At 41.8% G+C, this 12,648-nt stretch overlaps 1 long non-coding RNA gene across 1 annotated transcript in view; it reads right to left on the bottom strand.

Annotated features, from left to right (window-relative positions):
• LOC129534667 (uncharacterized) overlaps positions 1–9,228 on the bottom strand; it is a 38,800-nt gene extending 29,572 nt beyond the window's left edge. Inside the window, exon 1 of the long non-coding RNA XR_008681336.2 lies at positions 9,124–9,228. This is a non-coding gene — a long non-coding RNA (uncharacterized lncRNA). The remainder of the gene's footprint in view (positions 1–9,123) is intronic.
• Between the last annotated feature and the right edge of the window lie 3,420 nt (positions 9,229–12,648).

The raw sequence follows: 12,648 nt of genomic DNA, 5'->3' as shown, positions 1-12,648 counted from the left end.
ACATACAGAGATTTTAAATTTTTATGTGGCTAGGACTGTCAGTCTTTTTCTTTCTATGTTTCTGTCTTACTCAAGCAGATACTCCTCCTCAGCCCACATTACCAAACTATTATCCTCAAATTTCTTGTTTTAAGTCACTTATATTTTTATCTTTAGTATGTTTGAAATTTATTTTGTGTATGATTGGTATAAGAGGTCTAGTTGCTTCCTCTAAGAAGCCAGTTATGCCAGATCGATCAAGTGGGGTTCCTTTCCCCTTTGGTGTGGACAGCAATCTTGATAGCGTATTTAATTCTGTAGTGACAGTTCCCTCTGGCTCATTCTCCCTCCCTTGTCCTTTTTTTTTTTTTTTTTTTTTTTTTTTTTTGAGATGGAGTTTTGCTCTTGTTGCCCAGGCTGGAGTGCAGTGGCATGATCTCAGCTCGCTGCAACCTCCACCTCCCAGGTTTAATCGATTCTCCTGCCTCAGCCTCCCGAGTAGCCGGAATTACAGGCATGCACCACCACACCCAGCTAATTTTGTATTTTTAGTAGAGACGGGCTGGTCTCTACTAAAAGATCAGCTTTAGTTGGTCAGGCTGGTCTAGAACTCCCGACCTCAGGTGATCTGCCCACCTCAGCCTCCCAAAATGCTGGGATTACAGGCGTAAGCCACCACACCTGGCTGTCATCCACTTTTAAGGACTCTTGTAATTACACTGGGTCCACTCAGGTAATCCAGGATCATCTCTATTTTATCTGTTTTATGTATGAATGTACGTACGTATGTATGTATGTGTTTATTTATTTACTTATTGTTGTCATTAGTAGTAGGGGCATCATTTATTCTTTATTCTTTATTTTTTACTTTTTATTTCCATAGGTTTTTGGGGAACAGGTGGTGTTTGGTTACATGAATAAGTTCTTTAGTGGTGATTTCTGAGATTTTGGTGCACTATCACCTGAGCAGTATGCACTGTACCCAATGTGTAGTCTTTTATCCCTCACCCCTCCCATCTTTCTCCCCGAGTCCTCAAAGTCCATTGTATCATTCTTATGCCTTTGCATCCTCATAGCTTAGCTCCCACTTATGAGTGAGAACATATGATGTTTGGTTTTCCATTCCTGAGTTTCTTCCCTTGGAATAATGGTCTCCAATTCCATCCAGGTCACTGTGAATGCCGTTATTTCATCCTTTTTATGGCTGAGTAGTATTCCATGGTATATATATATATATATAAACCACAATTTCTTTATTCACTCATTGATTGATGCACATTTGGGCTGGTATCATATTTTTGCAATTGCAAGTTGTGCTGCTATAAACATGTGTGTGCAAGAATCTTTTTCATATAATTACTCATTTTCCTCTGGGTAGATACCCAGGAGTGGGGTTGCTGGATCAAATGGTAGATCTACTTTTAGTTCTTTAAAGAAACTCCACACTGTTTTTCATAGTGGTTGTACTAGTTTACATTCCCACTGGCAGTGTAGAAGTGTTCTCTTTTCACCGCATCCATGCCAACATCTATTATTTTTTGATTACGGCCATTCCTGCAGGGGAGTGAGGTGGTATCACATTGTGGTTTTGATTTGCATTTCCCTGATGATTAGTGATGTTGAGCATTTTTTCATATGTTTGTTGGCCATTTGTGTATCTTCTTTTGAGAATTGTCTATTCATGTCGTTAGCCCACTTTTTGATCGAATTGTTTGATTTTTTTTTTGCTAATTTGTTTGAGTTCCTTCTAGATTCTGGATATTAGTCCTTTGTTGGATGTATAGATTGTGAAGATTTTCTCCCACTCTGTGGGTTGTCTGTTTATTCTGCTGATTGTTTCTTTTGCTATACAGAAGCTTTTTAGTTTAATTAAGTCCCATCTATTTATCTTTGTTTTTGTTGCATTTGCTTTTGGGTTCTTGGTCATGAAGCCTTTGCCTAAGCCAATGTCTAGAAGGGTTTTTCTGATGTTATCTCCTAGAGCTTTTATGGTTTCAGGTCTTAGATTTAAGTCCTTGATCCATCTAAACTTGATTTTTGTATAAGCTGAGAGATGAGGATCGTTTCATTCTTCTATCTGTGGCTTGACAACTACAGGATAATCTCTATTTTAAAATCAGCTAATAAACAACTCAATTCCATCTGCATCCTTAATTCCCCTTTTCCATGCAACCTAATATATCCACAGGTTCCAAGAGTAAGGACATGGATGTTATCTTGCTACCACAGAGTATATGACTGGACCTGTCACCTCCCTCTCTGAAGCTAGAAGTCCAGGGCTGCCTGTCCCCCGCTGCATGAGATCACGAGGGTGCCCCGCCTGGGCATATGAACTCAGAGCTTGCATGCTCACTTGCTACACAGGCATGAAAAGACTTAAGAGGCAAGAGAGGTGGGAAGCAAAGGGCCCTGCTCCTGCTAACCAGAGTTCAACAGGTGCCAGATGAAACCAGTTTAGCCATACTTAACAAACTAGTTACTCTTCCTTGCATGGGTAGGGAGTGAACTAGTGGCCAATCAGACCAGACAGTCCTTCCCCCAGGGAAGCATTCATTGATCACTTGCCTCCTTGCTCTCACATCCATTACCTCCACTTCCCCTATTTGCTGTGTGTTCAGGACATTCCATTTTCCAGGCTCCCATGCCAACTGGCTTTCTGGTGATTTTGGCCAATGAGAGGTGCATGTGGAAGACTGAGGAGGAAGGAAAAGGAGGAAGGGAGCCAGGATTTATTATGTCCCTCCACTGCCTCAGGCCGATTTCCAACTTCTCCATCAATAGCTCTCACCAAAATCTTCTCCCTAGATCTTGCAGAACCTGACAAAAGGCCCCAGATCCTCTATTGTGGTCACACTACCTCCTTCAATTGTTCCTTCACTCACAGACAAGGCAATGTTTTCCTGCTGTTCCTAATCCATCTATTGCCTTAGTGTCCTACTTGACTTTTCCAGTCTTTTGTCATTGATGGACAGTTCCCTATATTGAATTCCCTCTGTTCAAAGGTATAGAGTGGTTTCTGCTTCCGTGGGTTTGAACTAATACATGGTACTAAATTCCCTCTCAAAAACATGAATGTAATAGAATCAGGCCCAGATATCCAAAACAGCTATCATTAGAGTCAAAAGTAAGTAGAACTTCACAGGGGCACATAAGTAGCTCCAACTGCAAAAGTAGATGACTAAAGACAAAAATTATCAAAATACTTTCAGGCCGAATTCTTCAGATAGAAAATATTGCTTCCACTGTCTCCATTTCTAGACGGATTCACTTACACAATGCAGTCCTTGTGCATAATAAGCCAAGTCACGTGTGTCAAGAAGTAGCAATGCAGTAAGACACAATCATCTAACTTTGGGGTTTACACAAATAACCTAGGGGGCCAGTTTAAAAAAATAAAATGTATGTGCTCCGACTTCAAACATTTAGAAGTTCTAGGTGAGGCCCCTAATCTGCATTTCAGTACAACAAGTGATTCTGACACACGTATTCCATGGACTACGTGCTGAGAAACTCAATATGATCAGTGATCTCCAGAAGGTTATTTCAATGTTCTTGGCCTCAGCTTCCCCATCTGTCACATAGGAATGGATACAACAACCTCAAAAATATGCCATAGGATTAAAAAGCCTCCTATATTATAAAGCATCTGGTCTATGCAGGGTAAGGATAGCAAAAGAGAAAGGGGTTGCATGCATCCTACACATTAATTTCTGCTGAGTATTCAAGACAAGCATCATTCTTTGATATTCTTATTTTAACAACATATTTTTATGTCTTGGGATATTAATATTGGTGATGCAGATCTGGACTCAGAATGTGTCCCAAATTTCTTGAGTTGATACAGAATAGAAACAGTTAATCCAAGTCCAATATCAATTTAAGTTAGGAAGTCTCTACTTCTAGTATAACTTAAAAAGCTATCTGACAGATAAGAGATATCAGCTGTATTTTTTAAAAAATGCTTATTAACTTTGCAATCTGGTACACTAAAAACTAAATTTTAAAAAAACCTCAATTAGAATATTTAATTAAGACTAGTTGAATTATTTATGTTAAGGGAATCAGTTCATAAGGCCCAATAATCTTTTAAAAGTTACTTCTTATAGATGTAGTTATACAATGTTAAAAACGACTCTGTTAACAACTCTTCAGAAGCTAAACCTCACCATCTCCGGCCTTCCTGCCCTACCCTCAGAAATCAGCCAATTGAAGAACCAGCCAACATACACAGCAATTTACAGATCCCTTGATAATGCGGCATCCAATTGTTACTTAATCATGAATAAAATGGTTTTAAAGTGAGTTAACATGCTAATAGCATCAACTTTAACAGCCCCATTTATTCTTCACATTATGTGAATAATTCGTGGGTAGAGCTCTCTGTCTGAATGGAGCTTTGTTGTCTCACTGGGTAAATAGCCCACAAATCCCACCCATCGCACAATCTGCTCCACAGATATGTGCACACACTTCTGCAAAGTATTAGCGTTGGAATCAGGGTCAAGCAGAGAAAGTAAAAATTTTGATGCAAATGAGCATGGAGATGTAAAAAGGAACAGTAGAGAATTGGAGGGAATTCTAGAAAATAAAGAGCAAATCAATTGTCTTTGTTTGGAATCTATGATTTTCAAAATCTTTTACAACCAGCAAATGTTTCCAGTGAGCAGGGGGGAAGTGTAATAGCTTTGTGTCTCAGAGGAGGTTGGATTCAAAAATACGAAGAAAGAATTGGGATGGCCACCATGCCACAGGTGTGGAAATAGAGAATTTCACAACTACAGGTAGTTACAGACATCTATGAGTAGGGGAGAGGGATTGTAGTAATCAAGCATCCCAAGTACAGTGCTTTCCACAAAGAATACTGGGAATAGGGGTCCACACATAATGGAGCAGACTTTGTGTCCACGTCCACATCCTTGGTCAGTGAAGATGCAGTAACAAGGCAGATCTTCCTTCCCTCTGCCCTTCCTTAGAATGGAAGGCTGTTCTACAAATACATGGAAGCTTCTATAATTCTGAGACCCTGCATAAGTCTAGAATTCCAAAGACAAATTCAAAATGAGAATGCAGGTTTAAATAAGAAATGTAAGAGAAACTATGCTACAACTAGATCAGGTAAGTCAATGAAGCAGGAAAATTAAATGCCAAAGAAATATCCATCCAACCACTGACCCACTATCTGTCTGAATAACTAGAAAGGTAGAACTAATGAAAACTGAGTTTGGATCCACAAAATGTAAGTCATTTCTGTATCTCCCATGAAAGACAAAGAGAACCAATGTTAGGGACCTGACTAGCTATTTTTCAGAAACTCTTTAACAACAGGCCAATAACACAGTAGCCAGTTAATGTTTGATATGCAGTGGAAACCACACCATCAACATATCCATCTAATTGTTCAAACATTATTATCAAGACAATCACAAATGATATGATAAAGTTATTAAATGCTATGTCTCAACTAAGAATTTTCTGGAAATTTGTTCACTGATAGCCTGTGGGTAAAGCAAATAAGTTCTATTAAAATGGTCACTTAGTGACCTGGAAGAATCCCTGATGTTGCTGGGTTCCCTGCAGAAAACAGACATCAGAAACAGGAAGATGCAAATTGCCTTTGGTCTAACTACTGATATGGTAAAGTTCTAACTAGTAATTATTTTTCCTGTATTTAGCAGTACACACACATACAGACACACAAATACCATTGCCAATAGACTCTAGGAACACAATTACACGTGCGTAGGGGTCTTCCAAACAGTCTGTCAACTATAAAACCTGAAAACACAGCCAGCTTCTCTGCAAAGACAATCAGTACTTTCCATTCTATTTGCACATACTTAATATAATTATTATAAAGTATACTATTAAAACAACTAACATTTATTGAGCACTTACTATGTTCTAGGCACTACGAAAGATGTTTTATATATAACATCTCATTGAATCTTTACAATAGCCTTTTGAAATAAGCAGATAAGTTCTTATAATTCCCACAGTATCAATAGGCAATCAAAACTCATGAGTCTTGAGTGCATTGACCCAGGATTGCCATGCTAGCAAGGACAAAACAAGACCTGAATCCAGCCTTTTAGGTCTAGACCAGTGTTCTTTCCACTGTCCCATAATTTTTTTGGTAAACATTACTTATTTCCATTTTTGTCTCAATTGTACTTCAGAGTACACTATTTTTTTAACTTTCTATTTTAAAAAAAGATTCACAGGTCAAATGGTACAAAGTTGAGTTATATTCAATGAATAAGTCTAAACATCTAATGCACAGCATGAGGATGGTAGTTAATAGTATTGTAGACTGAAAAGCTAAGAGAGTAGCTTTTAGGTGTTCTTACCACACAGAAACACAAATTAACTATGTGAAATAATAAATATGTTAATTGGCTTGAGTGTAATAATCATTTCACTATGTGTGTGTGTGTATATGTATATATATCAAAACATCATGTTGTATGACTTGAATATATACAACTGAAGAAAAGATTCATGGGCAGTTCCAAGAAACATACAGGGGAATCCTACGTACCCTTCACCCAGTTTCCCCCAAGGGTAACATCTTGCCTAACTACCCCAGAATACCAAAACCAGGAAGCTGACATTGATATAATCCACAGAGCTTTTTCAGATTTCACCAGTTATGCATGCACTCATTCGTGTGTGTTCACATAACTCAATGACATTTTATGACACGTGTGGCTCCATGTGGCCACCACCACAATCAGGATTTCCAACATCATCACAATGCTTCCTCAGCTAGCCCTTTTATAGCCACACCTACTCCCTCCCCTTCATCCCTAACCCCTGACAACCACTAATTTGCTCTGTTTCTGTAATTATGTTTCTCAGTATTTGTAATTCATTTCAATATTCATAATTATATGACCAATGTCATATTTTAAATATCATGTAGCATATATTCTTTTGAGGTTGACATTTTTCACCCAGCATCATTCCCTGGAAATTAATCCAAGTTACTGCAGGGATCAATAGCTCACTCCCATTTATTGCTGAATAGCATTTCATGGTGTGGTTGTGCCAGTTTGTTTAGCCATACATCCATTAAAGAACATTTGGTGGTTTTTAGCTGGGGGCTCTTGAAGATAAAGCGGCTATCAACATTCAGGTACAAGTTTCTCCATGAAAATAAGTTTTCATTTCTCTGAAATAAATGGCCAAGTGTGCAACTGCTAGGTTGTATGGCAAGTCCATTTTATGAAGGTTTATGAAGAACTGCCAAACGATTTTCAGAGCAGCTGTACCAGCTTACATTCCTAGCAGCAATGTGCAAATGACCCAGTTTCTCTGCACCCTTGACCAGCATTTGGTGTTTTCATTATTTTTCACTTTATCCTTTCTAACAGGTATGTGGTAACGTCTCACTGTGGTTTTTTGTTCTTTTTTTTTTTTTTTTTTTTTTGAGACGGAGTCTCACTGTGTTGCCCAGACTGGAGTGCAGTGGCGCAATCTTGGCTCACTGCAACCTCCACCTCCCAGGTTCAAGCGATTCTCCTGCCTCAGCCTCCTGAGTAGCTGAGGTTACAGGCACCCACCACCATGGCTGGCTAATTTTTGTATTTTTAGTAGAGTTGGGGTTTCGCCATGATGGCCAGGCTGGTTTCGAACACCTGACCTCAGGTCATCCACTTGCCTTGGCCTCCCAAAGTGCTGGGATTACAGGCGTGAGCCACGGGGTCCAGCCTCATTGTGGTTTTAGTTTGCATTCCCTAATGACTAATGAAGTTGGATATCTTCTCCCGTCATGAAATATCAGTCTGTGTTTTGTCCATTTTCTAATAGAATGTTAATTTTTTGAGAGTGGAGAGTTTCCTATATATTCTAGATTCAAGTCCTTTGTAGAACACGTGATTACCCACAGACTTGGATACTTGTCTGTAATACTTGGAGCTGGTAAGGGCTTTAAAAATGAAATTCCATCATGTTGTAGCTCATGGAATTAAATGTACCAGGAATGTAAACACTCACCGTGCACTTCATCAGGGAACCAGCAGAAAGCCAGGGCCTGGCTTTCACAGAAGCAAAATCTAGAGACAGACATTAGACCAAGGATATTCAAGCACAGAACTGTGAGGTGTGGATAGCACCTGCGAGGAGGGTGTGGCCTGAGGGAGACACTCCAGGGTGGGCTCCAAGGTTCCTCCTCACCCCGCCGCCCAGCCTCTTCGCCCGCGGGGCTCCTCTCCATCTCTGCGGCTCACGCGCCACCTTGCGGGCCCTGTGAGCTCAGCAGGACCCTGCGGAAAGCAGGCTCACGCTTGGAAAACACCTGGTGTGTCCTCACCCAAGCTCCTCTCCAGGAATGATCGACGCACCACACTGTCTACCCTTGGGACATTCATCTCCTACAACTGCTTCCAAGAGGAAAACTAGTTTGGATAGTAATCACTGGCTTATTCTTTGTGATTGATGAACCACCAGAAGGGTGGGAGATAGCTGAGAGGCCCCGAACGCAGGGGAATCCCGTAACTACACATACCCAGGCTTACGGGTCTCCTCCTGTGGCTGCATGATCGCCCTACAGAGCGCTTCTTCGCAGATGGCGCTCACCTGCCCAGCATGACATTCACCTTGAGGAAGGGGATCTCAAGGCAGCCTTTCTTTGACTACTAGGATAGAGGCTGCAATGGGTTTTTCTCCTGGTGTTGCCACTGATGTGTGCTGTGTTGCAAAAGCGTGCACCAGGAAAGGCCAGGCTCAACTCCTGTCTCATTTTAAACAATCAGAATGTAAGAACCAAGGGAAACAGTGACTGCCTTAACTTTTTTCTTTTGAATGAAAAATAAAGATTTGTATATGACACAGGCTTAACCAATAGCACAAACATTCAAAATGGCAGCTGTCATCATAATTAGATCATCTAGCCCAGGAGCTTTTCTTTAAATAGAAGCTTATATTGCAATCCAAACATGTAAGGAACATAAATGTGGTGGGAAGCAGGAAGAGGGGAAGGGAGTATGAGCCCAGGGGCACCTAAGACCTCTCAATGGCAGATCCAGAAGCACTGAGAAACCCACTACCATTTTGTAAATGGGAAAAGGGATCCAGAAATAATGACCTCCCAAAAGACACATGACTAGTTAGGGCACAACCAGGATTAGAATCCAAGTTACTTACCTGGTTCCTCACGAAACCTTCATCCTAAATATCTGATGTCTCAATACCTTGTTTCAATGGACTCTTCATGCCAGAGATCAAGGTTTTTTTCTTTGTGGGGCATTAAACAGCATTGTCACTTTCTCCAAGTTTAGCTAAAAGCTGAAACCATAAAAGGAGGAATCATGCCATAAAGGAAAGTACCCACAAGTCTTTTTTCTTTCTTTTTTTTTTTTTTAGAGAGAGAGTCCCTCTCTCTCTCTCTCTCGCCCAGGCTGGAGTGCAGTGATGCAATCTTGGTTCACTGCAACCTCTGCCACCCAGGTTCAAGCGATTATTCTGCCTCAGCCTCCTGAGTAGCTAGGATTACAGGCGCTTGCCACCGCACCTGGCTAATTTTTGTAGTTTTTTTTAGCAGAGACGGGGTTTCATCATCTTGGCCAGGCTGGTCTTGAACTCTTGACGTCGTGATCTGCCCACCTCAGCCTCCCAAAGTGCTGGGATTACAGGCATGAGCCACCGCACCCGGCCACCCACAGGTCTTTTTCTAAGGTCTCCAGAAACCCAGCCTGGGTTCTTACTGCCGCACCCTCCCAGACACAGAAAAGGAAACTTACAGGCATTCCTTCCCTTTGGTCTTTGCCTTCGGTGAGTCTGTGGAGAAAAGCCTCTGCCACCTGACAACAGCCCCAAATTTTCCTATTCTTCTCCATCACTGGATCACTATGGAGACCTTGAAACAGCTGAGGACAAACTACAGCTCTGAGGGAAGGGCTCAGAGGGGCAATTCTGAGGGTGAAGGAGGGAATTCATCTACCCAGAGGGCAGAGGGAGGGATAAGGGGTTATGCAGGAGAGTGGCTTCAATGACGGGAAAGCACAGAAGTCCTCCCTCCCAGGATGGAGAACAGATAGTTAGAAAAGGGATGAACACTGCACAGTGACAGCTGAGTTCCAGGCCTTTACCTTTTGCTGACAGCCAGGCCTCAGGCAGCAAGTCCTGTCTTGGGAGGAAATCAGATGTCTACCTTCTGGCCATTTGCCTGTGGCCCAGAGAATTAATATCAGACAATTTCATTTTAGCAGACTTTTGCAAACTCCACCAAATTGACAGATATGAATTTCTTTTCTTCAGGATTGCCCCTTCTAACCCAATCAAGGGAAGATGCTGAGTCATGGCAGAACCTGAATCGCAGCATTTGCAGAGAGGAGCACAGAGCAGTGGACCTGGACCATACACGAAGTGGACGCCAAGCCTAATCAGAAAGAGTTTGCTCTACTTTCACGAACTTGGGTCTTCAAGAAGTACATCTCCCTGTGTGAAGAGGGCTTTCAATCCCTTGTCATCACCAGAGTTTGGAACCAGTTATATTTCACCTGGCCCCAGAGGTACCTATGTTAATTAAGACAACAGCAGCTGCTAAGCAGCTCACCCATGAAACTTCAGTGGTCTAACTCATTGAAAGTTTCTCACCCAGGTAAAGTCCAAAAGGAATGTTGCCGGTCATTGAGTGACGTTGCTTGAAGTGATACTTTATAAATCAAGATTCCTTCCATTCTATGTCACTTTCAGTTACCACCCACAGTTTCAGAATTCACCTGGGAAGGTAAAAGAACACGAATAATTGCCCAGGGGATGCCTGGATGGGCCAGGCCCAGAAGTGGCGCATGTCAATTTCACTCGCATTCTATTGGCTAGAGAGCAGTCATATGACCAGACCTAACTGCAAGGGATTCTGGGAGATGTAGTCCGACTGCCCAGAAGGAGGGAGCCAACTCAAGGCAGTCTCAGAAGAAGTCACATGGTCACTTTGGTATAATTTTCCCTAGTAAATTTTTCTGAGGCCACTATGGATATCCTGGACTTCTGTGCAGAAAAAATGTGTAAAAGTACTTCCATAATGCCTTTCCAGAACCTGGCAGTGATGTTATTTATAATATTTAATTTTAGAGACCAGGGGAATATATCAGTAAACCATTTTAATTGTGTAGTACTTCAGAACTTTCAAAATGATTTCTCATTCTTTCATTTGATTTTCTTAGTGCTCTTCTTTCAGTGTCTATAAGCTTCATTCAGTCAGGAAATATTAGCTGATTTCCCATTTTGCCAGGCTCTGGTCTGGGTGCTAGGGATGTAGTGGTGAACAGAGAAAAGACCCCTGCACTCATTTTTCCTGTATCCAAGGAAAAGCAGCTTATATTTGCAAGTTTCAGGGGCTAAGAGTCCCAAAAAACAAAACTAGGATGAAATGATGGAGGATAAGGCCACATGGGGTAAAGTATGTGTTTAAATGTTCTTGGGATTTTGTTTTAATCAGTGTGGTAAGATGACAGACATGGAGACAACTGCCTTGAAAAAAGAGTTTATACTCACAGTTCCCTACAGGAGGGGGATACCATGCCCTGCAGTGCCACATGGGGAAGCACCAGGGTTGGCCAGGAGGCAGTGCAAGCAAGGAGAAAGCATGGGCAAGAGCCATTATTTTAGATTTCACAAGAAAGAATGAGGGGGACAGACTGGGCAGGCAGTGCAAATTTAGGATTGGATACTTTGGCTAATTTCAGTGGGCTTTTGACTATAGCAACAGTCCTGAGTTGTCTGGTACCTGGCCCTGGGATGATTTAGGGCAGGAGGAATATTGGCTTGGTGTGTGAGTGAGATAAAGGAAGTTGTTGAGGCATGGGCTTTGGATTGGTTGGTTTGCATGTGAAAGGCATGCTTAACATGGTGAAACCCCATCACTACTAAAAACACAAAAATTAGCCGGGCATGGCGGCACATGCCTGTAATTCCAGCTACTAGGGAGTCTGAGGCGCGAGACTCACTTGAATCCAGGAGGTGGAGGTTGCAGTGAGCCGAGATCAAGATTGTGCCACTTGCAATCCAGCGTGGGCAACAGAGCAAGACTCCATCTGAAAGAAAAGAAAAGAGAAAAGAGGAAAGGAAAGGAATGGAATGGAATGAAAAGGAAAGGAAAAGAAAAGAAAAAAAAGAAAAGAAAAGAAAAGAGCATTCTTGCAGGCAAGTTGTTTCCTATCCCTAGGAGCCAGCCCTGGAGGGGCAGTTTCTCTAGGATGAGCAAAGCCCCAAGATGTCAAAACATCATAAAGCACAGAAAATAAAAACATGATTAATGCAATGCAGCAGTGGGCACAGAAATTTAGAATGGAGGGTCAGCAAAGGCTTTCCTGAAGAGTTGATATTGGAGATGAGATCAGAATTACATGAAGATGCCAGCCACACAAAGATCCAGAGGGAGAGCACAACAGGCAAAAGCACAAGGCAAGCACAAGCTTAGGCCAGTCCAAGAGGACGGAAAGGGCCAGCATGGCTGGAGTAGGGAGAAAAGGTAGTAGAAGATGAGGCCAGATAGGCAGGACTCTGGAGGCCATGGCAGGACTTTGGATTTTATTAGGACTGCAATAGGAAGCTATTAAAGGGTATTGCACAGAGCACTGTCATCGGATTTGCATTTTTAAAAGGTCACTGACTGGTGAGGAGAACATATTGCATGCGGGCACCAGTGGGAAGCAGTGAGATGAGTCA

This window comes from Gorilla gorilla, chromosome 6 (genome assembly GCF_029281585.2).
Source record: "Gorilla gorilla gorilla isolate KB3781 chromosome 6, NHGRI_mGorGor1-v2.1_pri, whole genome shotgun sequence".
Taxonomy (NCBI): domain Eukaryota; kingdom Metazoa; phylum Chordata; class Mammalia; order Primates; family Hominidae; genus Gorilla; species Gorilla gorilla.
Note: the sequence above shows the minus strand (reverse complement) of the source record. Positions and strands in the feature narration are given on the sequence as shown.